The following is a 23,490-nucleotide window of genomic DNA, read 5'->3' as shown; positions in this document are numbered from 1 at the left end:
ACTTTATTCATGCATGATTTATTTATAGAGTATCTATTCTGCATTATACTTTATTTACTCTGTCCTCTTTTTAAAAAAATTACTCTCTTTAAGATTCTTCTAAATTTACTGTGTTTGCCTAATTCGTTTGGGCCAGATGTCTCAGAAGTAATTTGTTCCCAGCTCTGGAAGTCAGAGTATAAACTGGATTTTTGCAGGTGCCCACAGCTAAAGGTATGGCTCATGGCTTTGCTGGAGGCTGCCTGCATCTGTGATTTGGGATTTACTATTTTAAAAGGTGCTGAAAGAGAGAGAAAGGTGTCATAGGACAATGACCTGGGATGTTCTCCTATGGTGCTTAAATTGGCCACTTCACTTACAGTGCTGAAGACACAAACTGATACATCTGTGCACATGAATGCTGAGCTAAGGTAAACTGATTTGTAAAAGATCACACACTATGTATTTATTATACATATTATACTTTTCTTAAAATAATATTCAAATACAATTTTCACCAAAATTATGACCACATATTGTCTGCAAAACTGACAAGAAATATCTTCTTCATATATAACATGTGTTGAATTCCCTTTACTCCTGAAAGAGCCAGAGAATATAGTGATTTGATTTCCAAGAAGTAGCAAATGGTTGCTTTGCGATCACACTTTTTTCCTGTTCCCAAAACAGCAGTAATGCTACTTCATCTGCTACTACCTACTCTCATTTCCAAACTCATATTTTAGTGGTCACAGCAATATACTTTTGCAGAGGATGTAAAAGAAATTTTCCTGAAGGCATCTTTTACAAAAAGCTTTTTGCTGCACAAATTCAATAAAAATCTGTGAAAAAAGAAGCAACTATTGGACTTCATTTCTCCATTAATGTTACTCAGTACTGAAAAATGGAAGTAATAGAACTTCAGAAACAGGCCTAGACAGAAAGCAGTTAAATATGTGCAGGAATAATAAAATTTGACTAAACTATTCCTTAAGTTTCTGCCTCTTTCTGGTAATTTTTCACACCATAAATGCTCCTCTCTTCAAAAAATAGTTTCATATATGACAAGGAGTCAATCAGTGTGAAGAGCATTAAAAAGTGGAAGCCAAAGTAGTGTTGATCAGTCTACTATGCCTTTAATTTCAGAATTGTTGTGGCTGTATTTTTCACGTTTTCAAACACAGGAATATCCCACCAAGCAATCTCTGTCATCTGGATACATCATCAGTTGTTTCCCATTGAGAGCGCTTATGTAAATCTGGGACTTAACACAAAATTGCAGGGTTTAAATTCTCCATCAGCTGTTAATTAGTATCTATGTGAGTATCTAATAATTTTAGAGTATTTTTAAAGTAGATGTTGTCTATGTGTTTTCCATCCACTTTCTCTATTCTCTCTCACTCTAAACAAGATTCTCATTCAGTTCATGTGTATTTAACAATACTGAGTGTGAGGGAGGTAATAATCCACATTATCACATAGCCAGATCTCTACAGAAAAATGTCTCTCAGATAAAGGCACATAGATGAATGAAATTTTGTTAGCTATTAAATGGTTTCAGAGAAGTTAAATAACTATTTATTTTTCCTGCCCCTCAACTCCTCTCCAGTCATGGTTGCTCTTTGTTGGGTCACTCTTCAAACTGCATCCAGACCAGCAGCTACAGTTGGCAGCTTGGTGTGTATGTGTGTGATTTTGGTGTTTAGTTACCACGAGAAAATTATTTCTTCCATTTGGTTCTCTGGACTTTGCTTCATGCCTATAAAGATGCCTTTACTGAAGAAATTAAATGTTCTTGCTTAGTATAGTTCCCACTGGGTTTTATCTGGACTAGCAGCTCATGCAGAAATTTAGGATTAGCTCTGACACCAGTGAAGCCAGTTTCAGAATTGCCCATTTCCTTTTTTCCTCTTTCTGAACTGGGCTGAGAACTAGGCTTAAAATTCCAATGGACATTTGACTTGGAGCTCACCCTGCACATTAGCCTGGAATGGAAATAGAATGTGCAGAGCTGTGTGCAACAGTCATATGAATTAAACTTTTCTTAACTGCCTTAGAGAAATGTCTCAAAATGTTCCCTGAGATGTTTTTTTGCACTCAGCTGATGAAATAAAGCCTGACCTGAATAAAGCTGCTGTTTATAATCAAGGAAATTCAAAACTATTAAAGAATTGTATTTTCCAGAAGATGTAGTCTCACTTCAGTAGCAGAGTGACCGCAACCCATCACTATGAACAGTGGCATTGAGAGGTTCACTGCATGTAAGAAATAAAAGTATGAAATAATCATTTTTGGTTTTGGCTGCTCACAGAATATATTTGTATGGCCACCCATTAACACACAACAGTAAAGCACAGTTCCACAGAGAAATGAAACAGATGATTGTCAACTGGAATTTGCAAGTCAGGGTATTGCTTAAATGGCATTGTCAAAATACATTTTCACTTTTATGGCCCATGAGCACAAGAGTGACTTGAAAGCTGAACCATCACATTCTGTGGGGTTTTCAGTCAGAATACTATCAAATGGGTATAAAAGATATAACCAGAGCTGAAGCTTTTCCATTTTCTCAAACATAAAACACAAAGCATTTTATATTAGAGTATGGCAGCATTAGGACAATTATGTGGGTTTATTCCCTTAAAGCTGGGCTAAAAATTCCACATTGCATGTGTGAATACAACATAGCATTCCCAACTCTTTTGCACACTGCATACAGTACACAGTACAACAGTGGATATAATAGTTGTAAGAGTAGACAAGATACACAAATAATTCATTAAATGAACTTCTAAACATAAAAACTAGAGAGATTGTATTTCAGAAGACAAATAGTTGTGTGAAGATTTACCTCTAAAAGATTACAGAATTACCTTCATCTGCCTGAATCATCTGAGAAGGGTGTGTGTCTGTAAATACATGAGCTGTCACCATGTCACAAGGCTTTAAGCAGGGAAAAAATGGAAAAGGCTGGGTTTGAAAATGAAACAAATAGAATTTGTGTGAGACTGATTCTTATAAACCAGAAAAAGATCCTGAAGACAAAATTTGCCACAAAACTGTATTTAACTTGAGAACATTTGAGGTAATACTCATGTATTTAATTTCAAACTACACAGAACAAATATATAACTTGTTTCTCACATGTATACTTGTCAGAATTAAATGTTCTGAACAATAAGGAGCCTTCTTCTGTCATTCTGCACTGAAAGACCTCTGAACAGATGGTTACCAGGTCTTCACTGGGAAGACAGAAGAGTCCAGACTCTTCAGGAAAATAAGTATCTCAGTGGTGGTTGTCCCAGTTTCCTCCTATGCCACCAGAATAATCTGGAACCTGAGTGCCACTGGTACCCCCCATTGCTTCACAAGCACATCTCAATCTCAGATTGGTGAGGAAATGGCATGGGCTGACTTACAAGAGCTTTCCCTCACTGATGTTTGCAATTCTGTGCTCTCTGCAGTGATGATGAGAGAGCTAATTTATGAATGGCTGGGTCACAAGAGAATTAATGTACCACAGCAATGGAGCACGATATGCAGATAGGAGAGGGAGGAAGAATGTGGAGCTCAGCAAATCCCTTCTTTCTCATATAAGCTGATACTCAGCTTAGAGGAAAACCATACTAATGATGCAGCTGATGTCTTGTTAGAAAACATCTGAACTGTGACCAATTTTTCTTGACAAGAATTTTTATTCTGTATAAAAATGAGAGCTTAGTCATATGGAAAATAAAGACTAAATCAGTGATGTAATTTCATTCAATGATGGAATTTCAAAAAGTTGGGGTTTTTTCTTTTATTATAAAGAAAATCTTTTAACAAGTCTATTGAACCAGCCCATTAATAAGCTCTTTCCCATCAGTATCAAAAGAGAAGTGAGAGCACAGTGCCTACAGGATAAACAAGGATATAAAACATTTTCTCACTGTTTTAAAATTCATACTTTCCATGTCTCTGCATAGGGCTTTATGTGTATGTTCATGCACAAATAAGAGTGACAAGCAACAAATATCCTCAACAATTTTTAGCCTCTTGCTGTACACGAACTAAGGGCAAATATAGAAGAAAATGTAATGTGTCAGACATCAACACACTTCTCCCTGCAAGATACATGTGAGTTCTCCATAGGGAAATCTGCAGGAAAGTAATTCTTAGAATAGAATGCAGACTTGCTGATGATTTAACACATACATTTAAGTGGGGGGAAAGGGAAATGAGCTAGTTAGGACAAATTTCAGCAGCAGTTAATCAAAGCTGGTAAGTGAGCCCTGAGACAGGGAGGCAGATGAAAGGACTGTTGTCTCCCATAGGTCTTTGCCATAGTCCCTCTGAAAATGAATTTGTAGTTTTCCCTTTGCATCCAGTGAAAAGGAGGCTGCCAGAAAAAGGTCACTGGGCAGAGGTGGCTCAGAACACAGCCACATACCTGGCTGTCTCTTTGCAGAGCAATTCTTTCCATGGCTGTCTGGCTAAGCCACATATTTGGTGTCTGTATAACCAACACAGATTTACACATTGCCATAAATACCAGATTTTCCTACTGTCAAATGTTGCCTCTGTATGCAGGGATGAAAAATTGCATTACTTCTTGAGAATATTTGGTTTTCTAAAGCTTTCCACTTGACTGAACACTTTGGACTTCCCATATGCTATTTGGAAAAGTGGTACACGGGCCAAAAAGTCTAGAATTTGTCACACTTACTGTTGTGCTGATATTTTTGTAAGTTTTCTTAAAGTTTACTAGACATTCAACAAATCAGTATTTTTTATACCTCAGCTCCTATCTGTGTCTAAAAGAGCAATCAGAATGAAATCAGAATAATGCTTAAGTCATACTATTCATTGCATAACTTTGGTTGTAGAGTTAAGAAAATATGTGTATCTGTCTCCTGTATGTATTCTCAACTCAGGAGTCACTGCAATCATATATCTGTTCTGGAGGTGCTGTTTAACTGCAGTCATACACTTCTGCCAAGGGCTCTTTATGGATTCTTCATGTCACACTGCAAAACAAAAGTCCAGAAAAGCATTCAGAAAAACCCACACCTGGATTTTATTACCATTGCCACCCAGCACAGCAGGCTCCAACCAGCAAACATTTGGACTCCCATGGCTTCTTCTAAATATTTCAAAATTTTGCACAAAGATGAATGGATTAAGCTTCTAATCCTCCTTTGTAATATTAATCAAAATCACTGGATTTTACATGAAGATAAGAGATGGCACTGAGAGACAAAACAAGTTTTGTTGCTATCACAGGTCTGGGGTAAGAATGAACTTCCCAAATTTCTGACTTTCCTTCATCTGCTGTGATCTGCCCCAGAGTACAATGATGGTAAAGCATAATAAAGCAAGCAGGTTACTCGAGGGCTTTCCCATAAATTTTCTTTTGCCCTTATGCTTTATGACCAGCAGAATGTTGTCAACAAAGAGCCCAGAAATGCAGAAACCTGTTTTAACTGAAGAGTGAGGCATAATCCAGAGAACACTGTTATCACCTAGTTTGCAATTCTGATTCTCATAAGCTTCTCCTGATGATTTTTTACCTTCTTTAATCAAACCTGACTCAGAGAATAATGACATCAACCCCCACTGCTGCTGTTCTCACTCTTATTAGCATTGTCCCTCAAAAGACTATTAATGAATAACTGGTGGTAGCTGTCAGCTCAAGAAATCAAGTGTTACACACAGTTGTAGAGACAATGTGTCTGTGTGCCTTCTTTAGGTAATGAAATCCTGAAAGACCAACTGGAGTTAGAGAATGATCTGAGGAGTTTGTGCTGTTTCTTATGGAAAGCAGCTTGCAGCAGTGCTCCCCAGGGCTGCACTTCTATTAACACCATTCCAGGAACCCCACAAATCATACATACTCCAGGGAGCCTGAGAAGTAGGTGCAAGGCCCCTGATATAATGCTGTTGTGTGTGAAAAACAGAAAACAAAATGACAGCAAAGGCAGGTATGATGCACAATAATCTCTGTGAATCAACATCATTTCCACACAGTAAAGCAAAGGAAAAGTGGGAGGATTTCAGACAAAGCAGGTGAACTTTTGAGGCATAAGCGTTTTGATTCAAAGTTCATAAGGATGAGAGAAATACAGCTCTCACAGTGACAGGGAAGCACAGGAGATCAAATGAAGGCCTGTACCCCAACTTTGGTGACAGCAGTGAGTTAATTTGTTGCCAGTATAACAGGTTTGAAGGGTCTGGCTTCAATGATTCTGCCAGAGCTATTAACTCCCTGTAGGCAGGTCTAAACAAACACTGGTTCAGTAGCTGACTCAGAGTCACAAAAGAAAGGACAATGATTTCACCACTGATCTTTCTTTCAATAGACCAGATTGGTCAAACAATATCAGCTGAAAAGGATCTCTGAAGTCACCTGATCCGACTCCCTGCTCAGAGCAGAACCCTTTTGGAACAGGTTGCTCATGGCCTTGCACAGTCAAGTCTTCTCCTTCTGCAAAGATGCAGATTTCATTTTCTCGATGGGGAAATGGGGCTCAACTTCATGAGGCTCATATCAGTGGATGTCTGTAGGCTGTTAACATCCCTCTGCACATACATCTTGTTTTATCTTTTTAAATATATGCATACCGTTTTTACTTAGTTCAAATTAACACTCAGCTAATCTCAGGCATGGGAAGATGTATGGTGGAGCTAAAGGGATTACAGTTCCCTCCTCTTTAGCATTACCTGGTCACACGGCAGAAGAGAGCCACACATCCACCCACATGCTAATTGCATCTGACTGGAATCAGGCAGAGGCAATTTCTGGAGCCAAATCCTTGTCTAGTGTAAAATAGCAAGGCCTATTCAAGATGAAACAACTCCTGCCATTTTAGAAAAGCTAGAGATATAATCCAAAAGGCATCTTAAAAATTTGTTTCTGCTTTCACTGAAATCAAAGGAAAACTCCACAGGATTGTTACTTCCATCGCTGCAACATCAGGTACATGCAGTCAGGGAATGGGCACTTCAGTTCAGATTCATATCTAGTCCATACATTATTTGTTCTGTGGTAATGTCAGAAACATTTTGGACAGCATCTGTTCACACAGGAATGCAGACATCCAGCATCAAATGACTTACAGGCTAAAATATTAATGCCTACAATATCAACTAACACTGCTTTACTACGAGCTAAATTTTCTCACTCTTTGAGGCTACATTCTTTTCCCACTTACAATACAAAATGCACTGTTTCTTCCCCCTCAGAGGACAGTGGCCTTCCCTCAGCCAGGGTATATAAAATAAGGTGTTGTTAGAGTGATCACAGGGGTCAAAGTTGATGGCAGTGCTGGAATGGCACTGCCGTATCGACCATCTTGCTGACAGTGTTTTTCCTTCTCAAACCTTCAACTTTTCCACACCTCTAAAAAGAAGAAGGTAGCCCCCAGAGAGGAGTCCTTCCACCCCACTGAACAACTCACTTAACTGCACAACTTCTAAGCCATAAACCACTTGAGTAATCCCACTGCTCAACACAGGATAAAAGGAGAAAATAGCATTAAAGATTTAAAGTAAAGAACACAGCAAACTCAAATGATAGCTGCACCATTCACGTCATTACAGCTAAGGGTTTGTCAGCACTTTCATTATAATGCTCATTCCTCTGCTGTCACTCCAGGCTAAAATTTGGCAGAGCATAAAACTTAAAGCCCAGACAGACACAATAAGAACAGAGCAAAAAGGAAAGCAAAGGTTTCAAGGACAGCATCCTAAGATACCTTTACGTGTCAGGAACAAAGAGTATCTTACAAAGCGTGATGCAAGAAGTTAAGCTAGGAAAACTATCTCTTCTCTCATTAGGATGGTGTCATAGAGAGGGGCTTGAACTGAAGGCTCAGTGACACAGATTGTTATGAAATACTATGAATCCAGAAGGGTAAGTATTAGTATGGTAATTTCAGTTAAATTTATGTTTCAGTGCAAGGGAAGTCAATAAGTTAGAAAGAAAAGGCAGACCACACACAAATATTACATCTGAACAGAAGAGATCAGACTTCATTTTGGGAATGTAGGAAAATGTGTCTGCTTGGACTGGTAAGTGCCACTGACATGAGGGATTGCTCTCAAGCACTGTAGAGTACCTTTCTCCCTGCCTCCTTTCAGCATTGAGATTGTTACTCTAACAGTCCAAATGTCCAAAATACAAGAAGAAAAGAGGACTAAGCATAGGATGAAAATACCTCTCATACTCCAGCAGTAACCCTTACACTGTTGGCATGAATTACTTGCCCCTCAATTCCATCCCCTCAGCTCCTTTGTCCACCTGGCATCCATGTGGATACAGAATAACCCAGAGTAAAGGACTGAGACCAGAACTGAGCTATGACAGAGGTCAGAGAGACTTGGGATCACTTCTTGCAGTAACAGAGACAGCTAATGCTAAGTGTAAACAGATTACAGTATTAATTACTACTTTTCATGGTTTTATTAAGTTTTTCACAGGGTTGGTTAGTAGAAGATTGTAAGAACAACACAGATAAAGTTACTGTTGCACAGATTTAGTGCATTGGAAGGTTTAATCGTTCCCCATCTTTGTCAGTTGGTGCTGTGGGACTTAGCAAAAGACTTTTTAATTTTGTTTCAGCATCAATGAAGATGCTTATCTTTAAAACACAGTTAGAGATGAACTGCACTATCTATACAACATATGATTGCTATTATTATCTCAGTAAATTTTTATGAGGATTTGAAGAACTCCAGTAAGTGAAAAAAGAGCGTGCTTATTTTCCCTGTTCAGAATTAGTTATAACAAAGACTGTAAAATAACAACTATATAGGTTGCCTAATCCCACTGACTTTGTTAGGGTCACATCTTCCTTGACTTCCTAAATGAGTGAAGGTTTGGACTGTGATATTCTCCCAGCAGCTTTTGAGGGAGGCCAGCTGTGCATCCTTCATAATACACGTTCAAGTGTTTGAGAAAGTCTAGTGCATCATTCCTAGAGCAGGGCTACTGCTGAACAGTAAAAACTACATTGTGCTCATCTTAGAAGAGCTCTGATGGCTCTAAGAAACAGAGAATTAAAAGCAATGTTAAAACAAACACCTGCCCACACAACATCAGTTTAATTTGGTAGCAAAGGCACTGTAGTAATTAACAATGCTGCTGCCTAAGAACCACAGCTCTGTCATAAGTTTATCAGGTCATGTATGCCTGTTATAATACAAAATTTATTGTCATTTATCACAGAGCAGAGGTGGAGCTCCACTCACCTGCTTGTCTGTGCTGTCAGGGAAGGGCACGCTGCTTGCGTAAGACACAGGTCACACATTCAAAAGCATTTTCCTGGCACTCAGTCTTTGCCTTCTTTGTGCAAAATGCTGATGCTTTTGAGATTCAATGATTTAGCATGTCACTGCACTGGTGTAACAGATGGCACAGGAGAGTAGAATGAATGAACAATGACTGAGGCACCGTGTTCCACTTTGTTCAGTGTGCCATCTTTCAGCACTCCTGATACAAGGCATCTATTATTCACTCTTTAAATCAATCTGCTCCCTTTGGTTAACACTACCCAGTTAATAGTGAGATACATCTTTTGAAGAATTAGGTAAAACGTGAGTGCAGCATTAATTAATGGGAGAAAAGTCAGGAGTTTTTAAACCTGAGGTCCTTATTCCCTTCTAACAGGATCCCAGAACACTGAGTACTGTCTTCATTGTGTATCTGACCACACAGCTCCCTGAATCCAATCCAAGCATTTCCTACTCCTCTGCTCCCACAACTCCTCTGCAAAGCACAACCCTCCTGTGCCACTGAAGCCCCAGCCAACACCTGAAGCCAGATTTTACAGGGGGTTGAGCATTTTTGGGCTTAACGTAGACTTTGTGATTTATACAAAGATAAAGCAACACAAGGAAAAATTTATAAAAAGTAAGAAAAGGAGAGAAAAGGTTGAAAGTCTTCAAAGCAGCATTCTCATGAGTGGCCATATTTATCTCCTCACTAGGCACAAGGAGCAAAGACGGTGGATTAATAAAACCTGTTCTTACCCACAGGTAAATAGGAAATAGCTGCAATATGAAATGCAAAGGATAACCTCTGCTGTCCTGCAAGTCAGAAATCATTGATATCCAGCAACATTTTGTCAGACTTTGGGCAGCTGTTTCACATATTTCAGTGGGTACAGAAAGGAAAGAGTGATACTCTTAAATACCTGTGTGTATGTTAACATGGGAAGTGGATGTATCAGGTAGAAAATAAATTATAAGCTCTTCAAGCGTAAGTATTAAAGCATCAAGTTATGAAAAGCACTGCAGCACTCTACAGTAACACGCCAAACATTACAGTCTAAAAATGTTACAGAAATGTTTACATAACCGGATCTAAGGACATAATCCAATGTTCATGGACTTCAGTGAGACTAAAAATCTCTATGCAACTTCCTTTTTTCTTTAATAATCCCTTGGAACTGTAAAAACAGTTCTGTGCTATGTGTTTGGAGACCAAGGGTTTTCTGCTGATAAAAATCCCGGAAAAGCCATTATTTTCTGAAGCTACTGCTGTCTCCGAAGGTTAATTACCACTGGCTTGATTTAGTTTTAAGGTGAAAAGAAACATGGGTTTTTTTGGTCTTAATTTCCTTTGATTTTAACCAATGTGTTACTGAAAAACAGTTTTTACGTGTTATACATTTCTTCTCATCTAACAGCTCTTCTGCTTTGATCATCAAGACTGCAAGAGGAAGCACGCTGTGTAATAAGGACACAGATCCTACTTCAGGCAGCAGTGTGGCAAAACACGCTTAGAGAAATAAATTGCCTATCCTTTGGGAAATCCAGGCATTTCCAAGTTTATTTCCATCCATAGTGGATAAAAAAATATCGAAACCCCAAAATGTTCAGTGAAATGTAGATTGCATTCTCTTTTAATTTGGGAATAGCAGCCAGGTCCTGTTGAAATATTTTTACAGTAATATTGAAATATTATAGCCCATACAGCTGAAAGTTTGCACAAGAAAAAATATCCAAATGAAAAATAGAACTACGGTGTTCAATTTCCTTTTTAAAACATTCTGAATGGTTTCCATATCAAGTTCTTCTTGACAGATTTTGAATTACATATTTTTCAACAGTAAAAATAACTTTTCTCTATAGCTTACTGGAAACTTTAAATTTTATCAGCTTTCAAAGAAGCATTAAAATAAGATAGAACCACTGAAGCTGCCCTGACTTTCAGGAATGTGTCTGGACTTGCACATATTTTATAAATTGCACAACCTGTGTCTGTGATCCATATCCAGGGAGACAGAGAAAAAAAAGAGAATAGAAACAGCTGCTACTATTTTAATGTCTATATCAAATTCATAGAATATGAAGTTTAAAGGTGTTTGAAAGCTAATACAGTGGCATTTTCTAAACTCAATATTTTGTATTAACAGGAAAAGTCATTACAGTAACACTCTTGACAAGATATAAACAAATACATTTTTCTACAAGATTCATCCTTGTGGACTGCTAAAAACACCTAGAAGTTGCTTTAATTCCAAAGACAGCTTCCACATCACCTTTTTTTTTTTTACATAGTTTCAAAGCCTTAAATGACCTCCAGCCAGTCAGAAACGTGTCAAATTATGCAGTACCTATTGCTGTACTGTTCTCCCAACCCCAGATTTTTTATTGGAATTCTGAGCAAATAGAAGACATTCAAGCATGAAGTCTGGGCAAGGTCAGCATGCTCTCTGCCTGGGCTGGAAATGATGTGGGAACTTCCACTTGGTTGGTCTCAGTGCAGTTTCAAAACAGTGCAAAAGAGATTTGAGGGAAGCAAGGTCATGGGGAACACTCATCCTTAGCTCTGCAAGGTGGGAATCCTCACAGTGAAAGGCGTTATCAGCTTCTCCTGCAATGCATCCAAACTCATAGCAGGGAAAGCCTGGTACATCCAGGGATATGTAACAGCACCAAAATGACCTGATGGTGGATGCTGCATCCACTGTTTCATTCCTGCCCAAGCCCACCTGTGGCAAGAGGAAAAGGATCCAGTTTCCTGCAGAATGCAGGGATAGAGCCATTCCACCCACTTGTGCACAGAGAGTGACAGAGCAGAGCAAGTGCCTGTGAGTCAGGTTGAAATACAGATACTTGTCCACAAATGCATGAGGTAAAATGAAATTGTTCACAATAGCTTTGCAATTGTTTGCCCAGTTCAAAAGTTACATTAATTTCTTCCTGAAGGTCATTAGATTAGTTCTAAGTGTAACATCTGTGAAGTAGATAGGAATTAAAGTGAAAAAATCAGGAGCCAGAATAACCCTTTGCTAGTATATACTTGGAGATTGAAGGCAATTTAACCTCTGCCATCAGTGTGGATGTGCAGTTGTAAAACTTCTCACATCCAACCCTGTAACACATCCTAAACCAACACCATCTTAAGGCTGATCCCTCAGCTGTAGAAAAGGGTGGGTTTAAAGGCATCTTTGATCCCCTGACAAAAAGATCTTGTTGGAAAAAAAAAAATAGATGCAGGTCAGGACTTGGAAGATAATAAATTCAGTGGAAAAATAGAGCCTCCTAGGCTTTGACAGGTCCTTCTCATACATATGGAGTGGCTGTGCATCATAAAATGTATCAGTCAGCATGTCAGTATTAATGAATAATGAGAAATACAAGGGAGGAGTCAAAACCTGGGAGCAAAGGACAATGACAGCTTCGATGACTTCTATCTCTCAAGCTATAGGTGCGCTTTCCAAAATATCAGAATTAAAACTGAGTTACAAAGTCTACTGTGCATGGTACAAGTCCTGTGCAACATCAAATATAAGGAATCCATAAAACTTGCTTCTCTGGAACTAAGGATCTTTATATATGCTGCTGAAACACCTGAAAATGTGCATCCAGTCAGTGTGAACAACCCAGGACGAAATAAAACTCCAGCTTCTTTTGCAAAAACAAAATACAGCAACTCCAGTGGTTAGCGAGGTACAGGAGCTGCAACAGTGACCACTGTGATGAACAGTACTCCAGACCTTCCCAAAGAGAAAACTGGCCCCACCATCTGAAAGGTTGCTGAATTCAGTGTAATTCTTTATCTAATTCCACTCAACCATTTAATTTTAATAAAAGCATTCTAAACAACATTTAATAACATTTTAGTAAAGAGGTTTTTATAAAATAAGAAAGGAATCATCATCATTTTTAAAGTATCATTACTAACCCCTTCTGTCTCAAACACTGAATACTCCTTTAAATAAATTTTTAAAATGTGTTTATGGGACCACGGGGTCCTGCTTCTCCTTTACCTTTAAGAACAGTTCAGTTTTGCTATTCATATGGAAAATGTTCTAAACTGACTGAAGGTCAAACCTGCTAAAGCCCAAAGAGGATCTGGTCTGTGTTGCCCACACCCTTTTACAGACCCAGATTTCTGGTCTGTAACAAGAGGACAGTGCCATGTCAGTTGACATGACAGTTTCAGCCCTGTTCTTTAACACATTTTGGTCCTGGCGTGAGTCAGTTGTCTTCATTATGAAAAATTCCTTTTCTGTGCTGTTTACTGCTTTAATATTCTAAAATTGTTGGATGGAACAACAGCAAAACTTCCCTACCACAAACACCTCAAAAGAAGGGGCAGGTGTTTAGTCAAGGAAGAACTAACAGACATCAAAATTTATCATTTAGGTCTCTGCCTATTATATATGAATATCTAAAATGATAGTTTCTTTCTTTGTTCCATACACATTTCATAGAAAACAAAGCTTCATGATTTTAAAAAAATTCAAAATGTAGCAGAAAAGTTCCATATGAAACTAAAATATAAATTATTTTTAAAACTAAAAAAAGGAGGATTTTTAATTCTTTTCTATGACCATACCATGAAATACAGTCATATACATTAAAACTAGAGTTACCAAGCCAGGACCCCAGTTTTATTACAGTTGCTTGTAATGAGGGTCACTTCAAATTAATCTTCATCATATTAAACTATTCAGGACACTAAAACATGGAGCTAAAACTAGGTTTCCTTGAAAACAAAACAAAACAAAAAATCAAACAAAAACCACAAAAGCTGCAACAGAACTACGATGCTGTGTAGAATAATGTTTTAACACTTGTTAAAGTGCTGAGTTCTGAAGGAAGCATGTAGTGGAAAGGAGTACCCAAAACCAGGAGTGTGCCTCCTCCCTACTCAGCAAATCCTGGCATTAAAACTGACTATCAGTAATACCTAGGAAATACCTGTGCATACCTTTTGTGTACTAAGATGTCTTAGATGTGCTGCCAGAACTGGTCCTAACAAAACAGAGTTAGACCCAACCATCAAATCTGCCGACCTTCCAGTTTCACAATTTATACAGTAGTATGCTTTATGTACCAAAACAGAAATCATCTGATAAGACATTAGAGTAACAAAAAGCCTGTGCTTTTTTTTTTCAAATTGCTGAGAATGACTATGGTACAAAGCCTCTCTTTTCAAAATAACAGCTGCTTGTACCCTGCAGGAAAGAGAAGAAAAGCTGGGCTTTTGGATTCCAGCAGGGGTTCAGCAAAAGGGATAAAGAGCTGGCAAATTTCAGAACGCTGCCATAACACATACCTGCTACCAGGAGATCTTGTCTTTGCAAAACAACAGCAAAAATTAGGGGGGGGACAGGGGGAGGGTGTAATGGTGTGACTTGAACTGACAAATGAGGTGTTGATTCCAGACCATATGTATTGAATTCTCCCCCAGAAACCGAAAGAACAGTCACAGAGTCCATCTGGTCTCTGTGCTGCAGAATAAAGCCTCCTTTGCTCAGAGCATTCAGTGCAGCACATGTATGAGATTCAACCTCACCTTCCTGCGATTATCTTAGTACATTCCCCAGCAAGCTTGTCTTACCCACTTGACAGCTGCCGAGTGATCTGGGCTGAGCCCAGCGCTGTCCCTGAGCCAGTGGCACGTTAATGGACAGCAGCACCACACAAGATGTGACAGGGCAGCCGAGCACAGGGTTTATCTTGCATTTCTTCCACACACTTCCTGAGCCACTGCACGAGTGTCAGCACTTAGAGGAGCTGATTCTCCCTATCTAAGCAGCCTTGCTAAGGCTGTGACAGGGATTCCTGTTCGAAATGTTATTCTGCATTCCAAACCAGGCCAAGATTGCATTAACTGAGGAAGAAAAGGGTAGTCAATAACTCCTCTGAAATTATGCCATATCTTCACTTGAGGAATGACTGGATCTAATTCACTGAGCTCTGTGATCCAAGAGAAAGGTGTGAGAGAAAGGTTGGTAAGCAACTGAGAATATATGCCCTGTATTTCCTTACATCTCTTTTGCCATTAAATATACCAAGTAATTAGTGCTTTATTATAAAATACTGGTGAGGCTGCCTGAATAGTCTCATAGTTATTTAATAAATTACTCAGCAAAAGAGTGAATTTGGCCAGGCATCCACTGGTGAGGAGACTGCTAATTAACTGATATCCAGGCAGGCAGCAATTACCCTTCTCCTCCCAGACAAGAAGAATCTCTCTATTCCAAATATGTGTTGGGAAAGAATTAAGAGCTACAAAATACACGTCTCTTCCAGTAGGAAGCGATTTGGAATGGCATAGCAATCAACCTAAAGATTTCAAATGATGTGAACTAAACACAAAACAAGATAAAATAAAGATTCTGTGCTTTATGAAGGGAGTGAACTGACTTCAGAAATACATTTCCAGCTGGGACCAGATTGCAAATGCCTTTATTCACTCTGCAGGAGCGGTTATTCACGCGAACAGTTCCCTGCAAAGCCAGGGAAAAAAACCCACATGAGCATGTAGTCACAACTGTGAACATGCAGCTTGCCATCTGACCTCCAAAAGCAACAGAACCTTGTGAGGCTTTTACTGAAAATACCATAGGGTATTATACCTTGGGGTTGTGTTTATTTTCCTTAGACATGATTTTGCTGTCATTTCATATATTATGTTTTAGGAGGAAATTAGCTGATTTAATATTAATTTATGGGGAGCTTTTCATTCTTACACATTTGGTCAAATTTCCAGGCTGGTGTCTCAGCAACAGATTTGTAGCAAACAGGATGCTGGGATTTATCAGGCTTGCACTCATTTTGGCTTTTTGGATGTCCAGCCATAAGGCAGACTTGCCATGGCCACCTGGGGCTGAGGCTCTGCTGGTGGGCACCCATCCACCTGCACATCACACAAGTGTGGGCACAAAGGCAACCAAGAGACTCCCCATGGTGAGTAGGAAGCAGGGACTCCTGGAAGAGTGTCCAAACAGCTCTGCATCCTCAATTAATGACCCACGTGGGAAGGGATGCGTTTAGAATCGAGCTGTTCTGATAACAAGAGTTTTACATAAAGGCTGAAAAAGAAACGTAAGAAGTATAATTGGTGCCCTAAGGGGAAAATTTCAAAAGCACATATAAGATTTAAGCGCCAAGCTGCAAGAAGCAGTTAGAGCTAATATCCAAAACTGGAATCCAAGCCCAGAACTTTGATCTGGCACCCAAAGCAGTCAGGCTAAATACCAAAGGTCAAGAGCCCAAGCCAGAAATCAAGATACAAGCCAAAGGTTAGGACTGAAATAGGCACTGGATGCAAGCCAAAGGTCACCAAATGAGCGTTTTCAAATAGCCACACACCTCAACTATCAAATAGTCAGTGAACAGATTTAGATGCTCCCTTAAACAGCACTGGTGTTAGCACTGGGAGTATTCCCAAGCTGACCACAGCCACCACGGCTGTGGACTTGCTGAAAGGGTCAGCCCAGCCACCAGTCCTTACCAGCCACCACCGAGGTCAGTCTGAGTCAGCCAGATCCAGACTAAAGCTGGGAACAGCTCCCCTGGATTACACAGAGGAGTGAAGCCCGTGACAGCCACACATGCAGCTGCAAAGTTTCCCATTGGAAAAATTAAGATATGCACATTTGCAAAGTTCCCTCTCTTGCATAAGCTCAGTGGAAATGCAAACAAAGACAGATCCAGATGAAAGACAAGAAAAAAAATGGGCCCCAGAGAGACTGTAGAAGCCTCAAAAATCCCTGAACTAACACAAGATCTCGTTACAGATCTACATTTCAGTTGCCTTTCTCTATTACCTTTTTGCTGATTATAACAGAAGTCCTGCTGCTACTGTATCCCTTTGCCTACACACAGACAAGCAAGACATTCGCCTCTGATAATTTTACAAGGTAAACATTTTCTAGTGTTAGCTTATTTATAATGAGAAACGGGTAACAAAAGTATCAAAAACAACCTTCTAATGTATAAATTAAAATAATAAATTCATACTAATGTCCCATTATATGCCTCATTAGCACATCCTCTGGAGAACACTTGATGGTTTTGGGAGCATTTCAAAAACCAGTACAATGCAGCTTGAAACTGCAATTAAGAGGAATCTTAAATAATCTCAGTGAAGAGTTTGCAAATATCCCATATACCAGAATATGCTTTTGCAAACATTAGTAATTAAATTCTGACTAGAGATGCAAATGAAAGATCAACTTAAAGAGAGAGAAAATAGACAATTCCTTTATCTTCCTCTGATTTTTTTCAAGGTTATAAAGAACTGATGGGGATTGAAGCAAGTTTAATAAGTCTCTCTGTCCTGCTGACATGATAGTAATAAAATACACTTGTACAATTACCTTCATTGATATATATTTTTTTCTTTCTCTGAGTCTTTGACAAAGTGCCCCTATCCTGGCAGTCATGCTTTCCTGGTAGAGTCAGCGTTTCAGTTAGTAACTTTCACTTGCAGTGGATTTCACTTAGTGAGTCTTTAATTGTTTAAACTCAAACAAATAGTTACTACCCTTCAAACCTCTCAGCAGTTGGCTTGGTGCCACCAAGCCACAGACAGCACTTTGCAGAAGTGTGACCACTAAAGAAGCACCACGAAGTAGGCAAGAGCCTATAAAAGGAATATCTGAGGCTGGATAAATGTAAAAATCCTGATATTAGACAATACTAGGGGGATTTTCTAAAGGAACAAGAATAACCCTTTTAACTTAAGCATTCCCCACAGCTGTTTGTAAGCCAACAGCATTGCCTGGCTCTCGTGTCACAGAAGCTCATGAATCACATAATGGCCCTGAAGTGCTAAATCTTCGTTTGCACAGCCCACTTGGCTGGCTCCCCACTACAGCTGGAATTTAAGACCAAGTCCAAAAAAAAAACCAAACACCAAAACAGACTATAATGGGAGAATCTTACCAAAACATATGCCCATGTTATTACAGTCAAACAGTCCCCTTCCCACACAAATACAGTATAAAGACATGCCTGGTTTTGTCTCCTAGGCCTTCCCTTAGCCTGAGCTCCCCTGTTACTCCTGTGTGGACACTCGTGCTACCAAGGGCAGGAGGAAGAGCCTTTCCCTCAGCTGCCTTTCCAGGCTCTCCCTCTGTACCCAGCTTACCTCCTCCTAATAACCACCCCCTGATTATTCACATAACAAATCCATCATGAAAACAGAGCTGATCAGAATTTTTCTTAATCTAGTAGATGCCAGTTTTATCTCAGAGTGAAAATATTTACAGAGGCAATGCTTTGCTCTATCTTTTGGTAGCTGGTTTTGAGCATTTTTCTGTTCTGGTAAATGGTGGATTCTGGCCACTGCTGCCCTGTAGGACAGCTCAGCATTTCTGGAACTCAATTCCCCTGGGTGACAGGTCTTTTTCATCATGGAAGTGTCAAGCTTCCTAACAATGCCCCGTCTCTGTCTGAGCAATATCAGGTGCACACAGGAACAGGGAAAGGCCAGCATGGCAAGCTTCACCTCCCCATTCCTGATTTCTGTGCCAGCTGTCAGCAGCCACAGATTGCACTCAGGGGCAGAGGAGGAGCTGGGCAGGCAGGCAGGCACTGTGTCACTCCGGGACTGCAGAGCCCAGCTCAACCTGCCAGCTCTGGAAGGCATCACACCAGAAGGAAAAAGCAAGAGGAGATGTGGTCCTTCAGCTGTTTGTGCATATGTGCATTGTTTACACTGCAGCTCTCAAAGTCTGTTACATTTGTTTTGAAAATCACATGGTTTGTACAGACTTTAGACGAGGTAGTAATTCTGAAAATGAGAACTAGTTGTACTGACCATGAGAGTCTTGAAAGAACCTATTAGAGCCTGTCATGAGAACTGGTACTCAAGCGGTCTTGAAATAATTATTTGAGATTATTACAATCTATTGGAGAGCTGTTCATCAGCTTGCCAATCCCTACCTGACAAAATATAGCACCCCTACACAAGTTCTTTATATTCAGCATTTCCATGCACTAATTCCACATGGAAAAGTAATTTTATTGTGATGCACTACGGGGAAAAAATTCTTGTATGAATGCAATGGATGGTTTCAACACACAACTCATTAGTTATTTCTCTTTTCCCTTGAAAACACGCCAAAGCAAGCAACCTAATTTGCAGACTGACATCCCAAGTTATACTTATTTTCCAGATGAAAATTCAATTAATCTGTGCACAGAATTCTATAGAAAATTCTGAAGGAAATAGTTGACTGCCATTTCTCTTTACACACATAACTGCACACTACACGTTCGAAATTAATTAAATAAGATGCTGCTGCTTTTGTTCTTTAATAACTCATTACTATCAGATCATTTATTTTCTAACACCAAGGTCAAGGGACATGAGGTCCCAAAAGCAAAAGGCTGCAATTGCACTTCCACCACAGCCCTTAAGGACTGAGCTCCAGCCCTGTCTTAGCTAAACTCTGTTCCACTTTGGTTGCAAATTACCACAATACTGTGTGTGAATGCTGCTTCCCCCTTGAAATGCCCTTCCTATGCCACTCCTCACACATCCACAGGGCTCCCCTGAGGATCTTCATCACACAACTTTATGGCTCTTTTCTGAGTGACTGCAGCAAAGGATTCTCCATCAGCCAGAACTTAATTGGAGGAAAGAGGCCAAATAAGAGGTTAGGATCTCATCCAGTTTATTTCCTTAGTCATGATGTAAAAGAGCTTCACTTTTCACCAAGTATGGTGACTCCTCCCCACCTCTCCCAGCCTGCCTTCCTCACCCCTTGCAGGAAGGCCATCCAAAATGAGTGGCTCTACCTCAGAACTTGATTTCAAAGCATAAACACATTATGGATTCTTGACTGCAACTGACAGAGGCAGAATTTAGCACATGACACACATTCAATCCACGTGGTTTATGTCACTGAATACTCTTGGACAAGATACACCCTGGAGAAAGTGGCCAAAGCAAAGAGCAAGGGATGTGTGTGCCCACAGCAGGAATTAAGGGATGCTGTGCTCCAGGCTCTCATTACACCTGTGTTTGTTCCTGTTTCCAGCAGGAAGATGAGACCCGCAGAAGGTGTTGGCTGGCACTGAGAGGCTTCAGGACATCCACCCAACCAGAGCAGAGCTCCAAGCCTGCTTCTTTGTCCTGGTGACAGCACCCAATGCAGCTGCTGCCCTCACCTTCCAACAAGGTTCTGTGATCCTTCAGCATCCCACCAGCCCTTCCCCGGATGAAGGAAATATCACCAGAATGCCTGCTGCTTATATTGTTCCTAAGAAAGTATTTCAATAGAATTTATGATGATGAGTGAATACATTGCACTCATTTATGGATGGGAAAATGAAGGTACAGAGAGCTGCAGTGGTTTAATAACCTTAGAAATGAATGCAGATGTGCTGATTCCCATTCCTCTGACACTGGAAAACTCAAGAAGCATCAGAAGCAGCCCAAACCACCAGGCTGTTTTACTTTCTATTTGTTTCCAGTCATGTCTGAAAAGCTCTAGAAGCTATTTACTCTCAGAATCGTGTTGCATCTTCCTTATTAGTACTGCACCACATCAAGTAAAGCCTATTGAAAAATACACATTTGCTCATAAAAAATTAATCTAACCTATTTTAGAGATGATTGCTCTGATATGTGCATATTTTGCAAGAAGATAAAATATTTTTTAATAAAACATTAAAATAAAATATTAAATTAAAAATAAAATACTGAAAAATAGAAATAATATTAATAAAAATATTAAAACATTTAAAAGGAATTCTGACTTGCTATTTTACAGCCAGGCTTCAGAGATAAAGCAGCATAGAAACCTACATTTTAAAATTTATGTGACGGCCCCAGTATTTAAAGGGCCAGACACCTGGAGGCATCAAAAGTGGCTCAGAAAAGAAAGGATGCTTCAAGAAGACAAAAATATAAGTACACAATAATGCCATAAAGCTGACACAGTGTATTTAAGGTAGATCACTCAGTAATTAAAAATTGGCTGACTTAAAAACTAACATGGTTCTACTAAAGTAGCTTCCTCAAGGCTCAGGGTTACTACTACGATGCACAATTACACCTGATGTATTTCTCAATTCTGTACAGAGCAGGACCTTGCTAATCTAATTATCTCTATTTTTTTAACTGTATAAGGAGACCTAGGGGAACAGGCTACTCTGCTTGTAATAGTAATTGAGTATTTTTTTCATAATGTTATTATAGCAATAGAACAGCAACTACATGCAAAATGAAATAAGCATTTGAAAATCACTGATGGTGCACTTTTGCTACTGCAATATTTTGTCCAATGAATATTTGCAATGGAGTTCATTTTCAGCAATGAGATTAGCACAATCTAATATATTCAACAGCAGGCCTTGAGGCTACAGCCAGATAAAATATCCCAGAAGTGGCTAAAGATGTATGTTCAAAGCCCAATGTAACACATTAAGCACATCAATCAATAAAAGTTCAGCTGCACACCTGCATCTAATGAACTTACAGAGGCTGCCATCACTGAAAGGCTTGTATTCAAAAAGAAGTTGTATTTTAATTTTTCTACAAATTTACTTAAGAAAAATATATTGCTGGATATTATGCAAAATGCAGATTCCCAGGAATAACGTTTTCTCTCTAGCTCTGATTTATGTCAATGATAAACTTCTCTCTTTACTTTGTCAGTGACAGATTATAACCAAGGGTGAATGTGATATAATTTTTGAGCTGAACCTCTGTGCCCTAGTTAAAAAAAAATCATTTTACCTGTCTAATTTCACTACCTACCTTCGTCAGAGAAGAGCTGTCATATTTTGATGCAAATTCCAGCAATTTTACATGTTTCAAGCTGGCAGGCAATGTCTTCCTAGAAAAACCTGCCACCCTTCCACAATCTCCTGTGAAATGGCAAACCAGGTTAGAAAGATAGAGGAGATTGGATTACCTGTCTGCACCAGATCATTGTTTCTAGGAGATAATCCATAAATGATTAATCCTTCTAATGTTATTGAGCAATGCAAGGAGGGCTGCCTGTGACCTATTTCACCCTCTTACACTGTTATTGTGGGAGTAGCTTTACTGTATAAATCAAATTGAGTAATTTCATTCTTTTGTTTTTATCGAATTGTAACTGTAATTTTATGATTTTTCTCTGTTTCTTTTAATATTATTTTAGCATCTCTTGGAAGGACCATAACTGCTGGTAACACTCATATCCAAAATGTCAGTGGACACATAGATGGCTAACTATGTCATTTTCCTTGTACTTTATTAAGTTACATTATTTCAGAAAGTGCTGTTGTTTTTAATGTTCTGTGCTTCACATTTTCTAGAAGATTTTTCCAATTGTATAAGGAGAAAAATAAAGAAAGAAAAATGAAAGTCATCCATTCCTTTACAGAATCATTACTGCAATTTTTTCACAACAAAGAAATTTCTAGTTAAATTCACATTTCAGTATTGCAATGGCTGAGAAACTCAGATGCTATGAAAAGTCGTTCTGTGCTATCTCTGTTTTATACAGAGCATGGAAAGAGGAAAAAACCCCACACCTACAGCTGGGTAAGTCAGTAGTCCCAGAACAACCTTCCTAAACCTTGTCACTTCCATGTGATGATCCTGCTAAACTGGGAGTCCCTTTACACACCATCCTATCCCATCCATTTTCATTGTTTAGATTAACACTGCTGCCCTGTAGCACTGTTAACATGTAGCAGTTTGGAAAACTTTCCTCTGAAGGCAGAAAAAGATTTTGCACAGCTAAAAATAAACATCTGTCACCATGAATATGCAATAAGGTACCTGTGGCTGCAGCACTGGTGCAGAGAGAGCACAGTGCAAGCTGGATCTCCTTGGAAAGGCTTCTGATCCACTTGGCCCTCCAAAGAGCAGAACAACTGCCAGGGAAGGTAACTACACAACTTGAGCAGTTTATACCATATTTGTATAAATGAGCAAAATGCTCAGGTAATACCACCTGTGAAATAAAAGGATTTTTCAAATAAAATGGCAGCATTTCAAAAATTCTGGCATCCCCTGCCCCTTGTTTTTTTTAAACAATTAAAATGCAAAATAAAAGTTCATTAAGTTATTAAGGAGGTTATCATCTGTCCTATCTAGAACTAAGCCCAAATAAACAGTCTGTAGAATTACAGCCATTATCCTGAAATTTAGGGTATAGATAACAATGCAATTACTAACCAATAGCCCAGAAATTGCCTGCTATTACAATTCCAGGAAAATATCTGCAAACAAACCAACAATAGTGTGTCATTTGCAAAAGAGCTCATGAAACCAGGACT

General features: G+C 39.2%; 1 long non-coding RNA gene across 1 annotated transcript in view; it reads right to left on the bottom strand.

Annotated features, from left to right (window-relative positions):
- Positions 1-2,596: 2,596 nt before the first annotated feature.
- The window catches only part of LOC109143341, a 53,923-nt gene continuing 33,029 nt past the window's right edge, over positions 2,597-23,490 (bottom strand). Inside the window, exon 4 of the long non-coding RNA XR_005602962.1 lies at positions 2,597-4,985. This is a non-coding gene — a long non-coding RNA (uncharacterized LOC109143341). The remainder of the gene's footprint in view (positions 4,986-23,490) is intronic.

The sequence above is a fragment of the Corvus cornix genome, chromosome 12 (genome assembly GCF_000738735.6).
Source record: "Corvus cornix cornix isolate S_Up_H32 chromosome 12, ASM73873v5, whole genome shotgun sequence".
Taxonomy (NCBI): domain Eukaryota; kingdom Metazoa; phylum Chordata; class Aves; order Passeriformes; family Corvidae; genus Corvus; species Corvus cornix.
This window is presented reverse-complemented; position numbering and strand designations above follow the sequence as displayed.